The following is an 11,463-nucleotide window of genomic DNA, read 5'->3' on the forward strand; positions in this document are numbered from 1 at the left end:
TCAAAATAGTCATGACTTCTTTACAACTCTAAGGATTAGATCAGGGACTTCTGACTCCCCTTTGTTCTTCCACATTGTGTTGAGAACTATGGAAATACGTGTTTACAAATTGTTCTTTTATATTTTCTACTTATCTAAACCCCCCAGTTGGGAGTTTGAACAACAGAATTACAGGAAACCAACTCTGGCAGCTAAGCATGCAGACATAATGTCTACAATATGCCGAATGACAGTAGGGGCGGAAATCAAGAACACTGGAACTGGGTCCAGAGAGGCAGTGCTTGCAATGGGAGCGGTGGGGAAGTGAGGGAGGCCTGGAGGGGAGAGGTGTGGGGCTCAGAAAGTGGTTAGAGACTAAACTGCCCTCTCTGAAGCTTTTAAAGTATTAAGGCTCTTCCTACCTATGGCCTTAGTTTCTGGGTCACGTTTTCTCTGAAATGTCCATGATTTTCTTAATTGGCAACTATTTAAGAAATCAAATAAACTATCTTTAAAATTAGTATCAAAACAACACACACACACATGCACACACGTGTGAACAGGTAGCTCTTCAGAGGAGTAATGGCAAAGAAGTTTCATCTCAGGTGGTGATGCAGAATCGTCGTTAAGTGTAGTGGACACAGCTATTTTGAGAAAGACTCTAAAACTACTCACAGAAATGATGGGCGTGACACACACACACATACATCCACTTGCATACAGGCCTTTACAAGAGTGTTAGTGTTAGCTGTCTAACACTTGCCTGGCATGGACTACGTTATGTTACATATGTTGTCTTATATGCACGTGTGTTTAAGTATTTTCCTTCATGATATATGTCTGGCGTGATCTTAAATACTTTGCAAATATAAACCTGTTTAATTCTCCAAACAACTTGTAAGGTAGGTATTATTATTTCAGTTTTAGACGTGAAGAGACTGAGACATCCATCCAAGGCTGCATATTTAGGAAGTAGCAGAACAAGATTTTGAATCTGGAGACTATGACTCCAGACCTTACAGTGCTGATCACTCTATGAGACTGCCTCTCATAAACCAGGATTTCAAGAAATATTTGTTGAGTACATGCCTTGAGCCATGCTCTACTTTTGGCACCAGGATGACAATGATGAATCAATCATAGATCCAGTTCTCCCGATGCTTAATTCTAGCTGCAAAGACAGGGATAGATAAATGAGCCGATACATTACAGGATTTCAGATAAAATATCAAACAGATCAAAAGAAGAAATACAATAGAATAATGACAAAGAGAACTTTGAGGAGGTGGTGTATGAAATGAAATGTGAATGGAGATGAGGAGCCGTCCTTGTGAGGTAGAGCGCTCCAGAAAGAGGACGCAGTCAGTTCAAAGCCTTGAGGCATCAATAAGCGTTGCCTGTTCCGGGAACAAAGAGAAGGACTGTGTGGCTGGAGAGCCTCAGTGAAGAGGAGCAGGAGTTAGAGTGAAAAAGCTGTTCTGAGAATAATTTTTGCATGATCTAGTGGGTCACATTAAGGAGCTGAATAATGTTTTCCATGAACAGAGTAAGGGAGACACCATATGAAATTTGATTTATTATCCTCATCTTTTGTCTGAATACTCACTTTTGGTTTCAGTAGGTTCCTTCCAGCAATTGAGCTTCTCTTTAAGACTTTTGGAGTACTTATTAATGTAGTTATTTAGTTTCATGTGGCTTAATCTGTTGTCTGAATTAAGATTCTGATGTCTTATGTGGGAAAACACTCTTCCCGTCTAAACAGTAATGCCCAGATCAACTTCCAAATCCAAAACGGGACTCTGAAGTCCCTGTTCCTATCTCCAGGTGATTAATTAAAATGAGGGCAGCATCAATAATGGAAGAATTACCTATTTAGAAAGTACATAATGGAGTGCTCCACTCTTGGAGCTTTATTACATGGTCTTATTCTTCAAAAAAAAAAAAAAAAGAAAGAAAGAAAAGAAAAAGAAAATAAATCTCTGCCTGTACAGTTTGTAGATACTTCCAATTTATTTAGATTGGATCAATTGTTCAGAACAAATTATGGAGTTCAGAACTTTAAAAAATAACTTATAGTTGAATAAATGCACAATTTTAAGTTTGAGTTATATGACTATTCAAAATCTAAGACTCTCATATTAAACTACCTGCATTGTATGGTTTGGCTAATTGTTGTCAGAATGTAAAGAATTTCCTCTAGTCATTCTTTTTCTCTTAAAATTATATTCCAGGTCTTAAGAGAAATAAATATGGTTTATGTTTGATAAAAGTGAAGACTGAGATATTTTTATAAAACAGGGAGGAAAAGGAGCAAATATGAAACATCATTTACACATAAGGATGATCAATTCTTAATAACAAAACTCTCCGGAGTCAGTAACTTAGTTTGTAAAAAGCAATGGCCTTGACATCAGGATGTTTGAGTTCTAGACTCTAGTTCATAAATTATACATCCTGTAATCATTTCATAATAAGAAAAATTAAAAATTTGAGCAAAAGTGTATTTACTTACAGTTTAATAACACTGATGTAACATACTTCAAAAAATATCCCAATAAACTATGTTTCATTTTTTTCAAACCTAATTGTTTTCGATTGTATTGTAAATAGCAGAGATCATGTCCATCAAAATTGAGCCCTCTGGGTCAACATATAGTAGCTATTCAATAAATGTGCTGGTGAATTTTTCTTAAATTAATGAAGGAGTAAATAAATGCTGGATATAGAAATGAAGAAAGTTAGCTAGAAGGAATAAGATCTAGTGTTCTGTTGCACAATTTGGCAACTACAGTTAATAATAATTTATTGTTTATTTCAAAATAACCAAAAGAGTGGAATTGGAATCCCTAATCAAAAATGTAAATGCTTGAGATGATTCATATCCTAATTACCCTGATTTGATCATTTCACATTGTATATTTATGTCAAAATACCACAGATATATATACAGCTATAATAGATACATAAAAATTTTAAATGAAAAATGTTAAAAACAAATAAGTAAATGAAGAAATAAAAATACAAACTTAATTTTATATTTGGGAGATATTTAATTGGTTAGTAACTTCATGGAACTGGGATTTGTTTTTCAAAACATAAACTGTTGGTTTATGCATCTTCTACAGAATTTCTAAATGCTATATTTAAGATACCTTATCTAAAGTTTAATGACCTAATGAAGTATTTCAGGTGAAAACACTGTATAAGCTAAGAAATATATATAAATGAGTTACCAGTAGCAAATGACTACTGTGTCAACCAGCTTTGCCTTTTCCCTCCAGATATGCCTCCTACCCTTCTTATTATTATCTTAATTCCAGGAGTAGCATCTGTGAGTATACCAATGGCTTTCTCTGTCCTTGTGCTTCTGGGTGTGACAGGACATGGGACCCCCAGTTGGAGAGCAGAATAGGGAGTTGATTAAGGTCAGAATGCATATTTCTTATTTTTGCACAGTCCATTAAAAATAAACTTTTTTGAAACTACTGTATTTTGAGATTATCTTTCCCTTTGGACCCTGACTTATAAAGTGTGTATACACTCAAAACCTCTAACCCCACTTCCTGCTCCCAAAATAGACTCTCCAGAAAATTACTATAAGAGAAGCCTAATAAACTAAAAATACTATGTGTAGATTAGTATATTTTAGTGTTTAGGATTCAAGTTCTGAGGCTCAAAAACCTTGTCTGAATTTTTTCATCATGAATTGTCAGGAGAAAACTGAGGCTTAGACAAGCTAAAATTCATTATTTAACTTGTGTTAACATTCATTGAATATTATCTAGATGCAAAAGGTTTGGCTAAGGACTTCTGCTTCTTGATGGTGTTGTTGGGCATGCATATGATAAAATGTGTGTTTATTTTAAAATTTAATTATTAAAAAAGCCACTATAAGGGTAAAGTAATAATAATACTAATAAGCACTTTATTCTATGAAGCCTTGTTTTCGTTAGCTTCCTTGTCATCAAGGGAATGTTGGTACATTCCAAAGAGATGTTCAAAGAAACTTTAATGAATAGTCAATTTATAAGATGTGACAGTAAAGCATCTTGGGATGCCACCACCAGCAAAAATGTAGATAAGAAGCAAGGGAGACAGAGGGCAAGGAAACCCAGTGTGTGTAGTCTGCAGACATCATCCTCCCAGGGCACAAAGCAGGAAGTAGAATAATGACAGTAGATTTAGAGACTCTACAGAGAATTCGTAAAGTAGAATATATCTGTGAATTTGGACTCAAAACTTTCAAAATAATGATTGTTTGGAAACTATGTTGTAGACACAGACTCCTAAGAGATTTCCTAGAAGCTTGTTAATTTCTAATTCTACTGCTAAGGACTTAAGACAGTTGGTGAACAACTCTTAGTGACGTGTTCTCTAGTCTAGGCCAAATGGACCATCACCATCTGAAGTCTGCTGATGAACAAATTGGTCTTTGATTCATTTTTGGCAAAACATTTGGAGTGAAATAGAAAGTCATTTACCACAAACATACCCCAACTAGTCACCGCAATTCAAGGAAGTTTTTATAGAAATGTCCCAATTGATGAGTAGTATCTTAGCCTCAACTTGTATAGAGGCAATGAGGTTTACTATCATGGTGCTCTAATTTGGCTTCACTGGGATTCAATGAGAGTCTTTAAAAACTTCCAGTATCCTGCTTGCATATTAGATAAATTAAATCAAAACCTCTTCAGAAAATATGTCAGTATTTATGAACTTCCTCAGGTGATTCTCATGTACATTAAAAGTCGGGAGCCATTGATGTAATGCGGGATATCTCAACCTCAGCATTATTGATATTTGTGCCATATAATTCTTTGTTGTGGGGGGCTGTCCTGTGCCCTGGATGATGTTTAGCAGCATTCCTAGCCTTACCTACTAAATGACAGTAGTACTCTCCACACCATAATACCAACCAAAGATGTCTCCAGACATTGTCAAATGTCCCCTGGGGCAAAGTTATTAATTCCCAGTTGAAAACCAATGGTGTAATGAACATAAGTAAGCAAAACTCAGCTATGTCTGAATCCAATTCCTTCCACCGTGGGATTAAGCCCCCTCCCACTGATTAATTATCTGAACAATCTGAGGTGTTAGTTTGTTCATCCGTATTTTGAGAATATGGTTTATAAAGTATGCAAAGCACCTGCTATGCCGTAGTTAGTGTACGATATCAGTTATCATTCTGCTTAAAATTTTCAATGATTAAGGAAAAACTCAGTTGACATTTTGAGTACTGGATGATATTTTGAAAGGTACACATTTTTAACCTTGGCAAAAAAAGAAACAAAACACTGTTCTGAAAATAGGCTAGAATTTTAAGGTACAGAGATTCTGAAGTCACAGTCAGAGTGAATTCAGGGTAAACTTCAAGGCTACGCAGCTTAAGACATCACTGCTATTACTGGAGAGTGATTCCCAGGCTAGCTTTATTTATCAATTATCAGGAATATTGTCAGAGCAAAGCATGCCTTTGCCAACCAGTGGTTTTAAACTTGTTGGTCAAATGATATATAAACCATAATAGTACAAAATACACTTGCCACTCTTCCAGAGTAAAACCTTTTACAGGGCAAACTAGAAGCACTAATTTTCCCAAGGTCCTTTTATAAATGGCTTGTGAGTGATTGTAACTTTGACTTGATTTTTGTCACCTGCATAACTGTAGTGGTTATCTTATTAAGTAAAATGGAATAAGCAAAAACAGAGGACTGATTTGTTTAGAAAAGAAATCTATTTTAGCATTTTGTTCTTATTTAAACCATGCATACTATGGTGCGGCTCATGACTGTTAATTAAGGGAATTCTTTTCACTTCAGATCAGGAAATGAGAGTGAATTTAATAAAAATAAATTATTAAACAGCTATTTTTTTTCCCCTGAAGGTGGCCAAGGACATTCCAGTCTTTTGAGGATATGATTGGTCTAGCGTGCAATTGTGTTGCCATATACAAATTTCATCCCACACTTTTAAAAAACTACCCTTTTAACATTTCTTCAATGCCTACCAAGTTATAGGAATGACTTTAGATGCAGTGGATTCAATAATGATGTTGTGGGATGAAGGGGGAAACACAAATGTTTCTGTCCTTGTGAGATTCTATATTTTGAAGAAGTCATAAATTAATTAAATAACTACACAAATTCAAGCTCTATTATTTTTTAAATAACATTTTTATTGAGATATGGTTCACATACTATAGAATTATAGTATAAATTATATACTTTTAAAGTATGTAATTTAGTGGTTTTTACTGAACTGAAAGAGTTGTATATAACTACCGTCTGATTTTATAACATTTTCATGACTCCATTAAAAAAAAGCCCATACACCTTAGCAGTCGTTATTCATCATGCTCCCCTTTCCCTCTACAGCCTCTGGCAAAAATTATATTAATTAATATCCTTTCCATGTCTTAAGGGGAACATCACACTTCGGGGACTGTTGTGGGGTGGGGGGAGGGGGGAGGGATAGCATTGGGAGATATACCTAATGCTAGATGACCAGTTGGTAGGTGCAGCGCACCAGCATGGCACATGTATACATATGTAACTTACCTGCACGTTGCGCACATGTACCATAGAGCCTAAAGTATAATAATAATAATAATAATAATAATAATAAAATTAATATCCTTTCCATGTCTTACAGATTTTCCTTTTTTGGGCATTTCAGTTAAATGAATTTATACAATATGTAGTCTTTTGTCTTTCTTCTTCCACTTCACATGATATTTTCAAAGTGCATCCATGTTGTGCCATGTATCAATACTTCATTCCATTTCTTGGCTGAAAAATATTCGGTTGTATGAATATGCTATATTGTGTTGATTCATTCATCAGTTTATAGATATTTGGGTTGTTTCCACTTTTTGGCTGCAAAGAACAGTGCTGCTATTAACATTGATGTAGATGTATGTTTTAAATTATTTTGAGTGTATTCCTATGAGTTCAATTGCTTAGTCATAAGCAACTCATGTTTAACATTTTTAGTTTTCCGAAATGAACGTGTCATTGCTAAGTCCCACCAGTGGCATACAAAGACTCCACTTCTCCACATCTTCGCCAGCTTTTGTCATCTCAGTGTGTGTCTTGTGGTTTTGAGTTGCTTTCTCTAAAGACTAATAATGTTGAGCATTTCTTCATGTGGTTATTGGCTATTTAAATCTTTTTGGGGGAATATCTATTAAAATTCTTTGCCTATTTTTAATTGAGTTATTTATCATTTTGTCATTGAGTTGAAGGAGTTTTGTTAAATATTATTGATACAAGTCCTTAAGTCGTTTGTCAGATATATGACTTGCAAAGTTTTTTTTTATTTGTTTGGTTGTCTTTTCTTTTTTCTGAGGGTATCCTTTGGGGCAAAATATTTTTAGTATAGATGGAATCCAATATATCTATGATTTCTTTTGTTGCTTGTGTTTTAGTGTCATATATAAGAAAACATTGTTTAAAATCAGGAATATTGTTTTTCCTCTAAATGCTGCTTTAGCTGTATTTCACAAATTTGTGTATGTAGTGTTCTGTGTTCATTTATCTCAAAATATTTTCTAATTTATCTGACTTCTCCTTTACTCAATGATTACTTAGGAGGGTGTTGTTTAATTTCAGTGTATTTTTGAATTTCCCTAATTTTTTTCTCATATTGCTATTTCATTTTTTTTAGTAAAAGAACATTTTTATATTAATTCAACCACTTTTAATTTCTTTATTTTGCATCTTATAGTGTATCTTAGATAATATTCTTTCTTTACTTGGGAAGAATGTATATTCTGCTGTTGAGTGTGGTGTTGTGGGAGTTATCTGTTAAGACTAAAGGTTTTATAGTGTTGTTTAAGTCTTTTATATCTTTGTTAACTTCTTAGTATCTGTGGTATACGTTACTGAAAGTAGAGTAATGGTATCTTTGTGTGAATCTCTGAGTTATCTCACTTGAGGTCTGTGGAACTCTTGGATATGTACATTAATGTTTTTCATTAAATGCATCAAGTTTTCAGAAATTATTTCTTTAAATATCTTTTCTGTTGCTTTCTCCTTTTCCTCACTTTTTGGGATTTCCACTATTTATATATTGTTGTCTTTGAAGCTATTCTAATGGTTTGATGCTCTGCTCATTTATTTTTCATTCTTTTTTTTTCTGTTCTTTGTATTACATAATATCTACCAACCTATCTTCAAGTTCACAATCCTTTTCTCTGCTAGTTCATAACTGCTATTGAGCCACTGTAGTGAATTTTTCATTTCAGTCATTGTACCTAATGAATCTAGAATTTCCATTTTTTCTTTTTGGTTTGTAATTTATCTCTCTTTATTCATATTATCTATTTGGCAAGACATTGTTCTTATACTTTAATTCTTAGATATAGTTTTCTTTAGTTATTTTTAAAACATATTTATAATAACTTATTTAAAGTCTGTCTAGTAAGTACAATGTGGGCTTCCTCAGGAACAGTGTGCATTGGCTGACTTTGTGTGTGTCGGGGGACACTATACTATTTTATTTCATGTTTTATATTTTTTGTTAAATATTGGACATTGTCATTAATATGATGCAGCAAATCTAAGAATTAGATTCCCTTCCCCAGTGTCCGGGGTTTGTTATTGTTGCTGTCAATGAAATTTTCATCTGAGATGTGATTGGAGAAACAGGGCAGCATTCCAAAACATGGGGCCGAAATTCATTGTAGGTGCACCATTTGTGTAGTTCTCTGCTAGGCCTTGGGAACATAAATGGGACTAATTTATCTAGGAATATAATGATCTAGTGAGTTGAGAGGTTTAGAATGATTGTTATTCAGTCCATCATGGTATGTGTCACCTTGAGAGAAAATGTGCCACCATGGCGTTTCAGATGCAGCCATCTCTATTTCTGTCTATACAAGTGTAGGTCCTGGGAGTTAAGAAAGCCTCTACAATGGCATTGTTCCCTAAGGAAAAACTGGATTTTCTGCTTGCACAAGAAACAAGGTATAATCAGGATATTCAAGTTAGACGAGAACCATATATGTGGAGCCGTATAGGTGGAAGTGGCCAAGGGGTCACATGGAAAGAACTGAGTTTGGAAAAGGTGGAAATGGCAATTAGGGTTATTGCCTTGATATACTTTATGTAAAACTAAAATTCACTGGAATCCTTGTTTTATCAATGGTGAAGTTGAAGTAGTAAATTGGACCAGTGTCTGTCTATACCTTATGTAAAACGGATACTTTCTGAAAATTAACTGTATTCAAGAAACTTTACATCGCCAATACAAAATAGCCACATAAATTGGAAAAGATGGCAGCTCACTCAACCTGCAGATTTTCATTTCTCTTTTTCATTGTTTTCTGATGATATAAAAGAAATGGCAGAGTGGCATAGCAATTGAGAATGTAGCTGGCAAGTATAAGCAAGACAAAAAAGAGGCAAGAGAAATAGGAAGCTTTCAGTCTCAGGATATAACAATTTTAATGAAATGATATTATGGAGATACAGAGATCTTTTTAGAAAACTGAGTGGGAGTTTCTGACCTCTAATTTGCAGGTTAAAGCTATATACATATGTTTAGTAAATATCTAGGGAACAGAAACAACCAAAAACCAAAAAATTATTAAAGGTTGTTGTAATACATATGAAAATTATTGTATTTATAATTGGTTTATTTTGTGCTGACAGGATTATTTATTATAAGATAGATTTTCAGTAAAGAAAGTTCAATGGGCTCAGTAATACAGTTAAACATAAGAAAAGCAATTATTTTTTCTTTGCATAAACTGTTTATACCTCCCAGCTGTGCATGGAGGTGGGGAAGAAGCAGTCCCACAGAAACACTGTTTTAGGTCTGAAGAATGCGTGTGCGTGTGTGTGTGACCTCAGGAAATAGTTGCCTTTCTTAAAGATTTTTTTTTTCGTAATCCCCTTCTCTTAAGTACTGGAATCTGTTATCTCAGACAAGTATATATACCATAGCAAAAGACTCTAAGTTCTCTGCAGACTTAGACTGGATAGCAAGTCACTCTGACAACACAGGAAGAGAAAGCGGTACTGCAATCCTGAAAATAAGGTGAGAAGGAAGAATTGCCATTTTATAAAAAGTAAATAAGGTGGAAAAAGGACAATGATAGATGAACTTTCACACCATGTTCAATCTCTAAGATCAGTGGAATTACAGTTCTTATTGCGAGGTAGAAAATGTGTTTTTGTTAATGTTAAAATAAGTATAGGTTAGAGCCCAGTTGTTCAAGAATCTTAAGTCCAATAATTCTAGGTAAGAACTTTATTCTGGAAGTAAATGGAGTCCCTGATAATTTTTTTTTAAGAGGAAGGATAATAATAAGATAAAAAGCAAAAAACATGGCCAGGCACAGTAGCTCATTCCTGTAATCCCAGCAATTTGGGTGGCTGAAGTGGGAGGATTGCTTGAGCCCAGGAGTTTGAGACCAGCCTGAGCAACACAGTGAGTTCCCATCTCTATAAATGAATAAATAAATAAATAATAAATTAGCTGCCTGTGGTAGTATGCACCTGTGGTCCCAGCTACTCGGGAGGCTGAGGTGGGAAGATTGCTTGAGTCCAGAGATTGCAGTTAGCTGTCATTGCACCACAGCACTCCAGCCTGAGTGACAGAGTAAGATACTGTCTCAAAAAATAAAATAAAACAAACAAACAAAAAGCAACCTGTTCAACTTCTTTTCCTGTAAAAGAAAAGTGGCTGAAGGGTCAAGAAAACAAAAATCAACAATCAACAGAAAAATCTGTGTCTAATATTTTAAACTAAGCATTCTCAGTGACCTTAAAGCTTCCTTTTGTTTATATTTTATTAGTTAAAAAGTGGGAGAAAAAAATGAAAGAAAGGAAGGGAAAGGGGAGAAAGACAAGCAGGAAGGAAGGAAAGGAGGAAGGAAGGAAGGAAGAAAGGAAGAAAAGAAGGAAACAAGGAAGGAAGAAAGAAGAAGGAAAGGAAAGGAAAAGTCATTGAATTCTATCAGAATACAGAGAATTCACAAAAGAAAAAAAGAAGTTATTAGGAAAAAAGTAATTTCATTTTTATTCATTTATTTTAGCAGCATTGTTTCTTAGAGGTGTTGCAGGATAACAGTAATAGGATGACTTTAGTGTCACAAATACCTGTTGGAATTTTATTCCTAAGTTTTCTTATTTATGTATTATAAATTAGTTAAAATCTGAATGTAGGAAAATTGCTGTGCTTTTGTTATCCACCCCACCACCCATACATGCATACACATCACACACCAATTTGACTTTTAAAAGCCTTATGTAAATGATTTAGTGAATAAATAGATTCAGAGAGGTTAATAAAAAACCTGGCATAGCGTCAAAATAAGATTAACATTTAATGAATACAACAGAATATTGTTGTTTATTGTCTATCTCTGTCACGATACTGTAAGTTCGTAGATGGTAGACAATACGGCACTTTTGTTTAGGGATCTTACCCAAATATCTAGAACAATGCGTACCATAGAGTAAGATGGCAATAAATACT

Source organism: Pongo pygmaeus, chromosome 18 (genome assembly GCF_028885625.2).
Source record: "Pongo pygmaeus isolate AG05252 chromosome 18, NHGRI_mPonPyg2-v2.0_pri, whole genome shotgun sequence".
Lineage (NCBI taxonomy): Eukaryota > Metazoa > Chordata > Mammalia > Primates > Hominidae > Pongo > Pongo pygmaeus.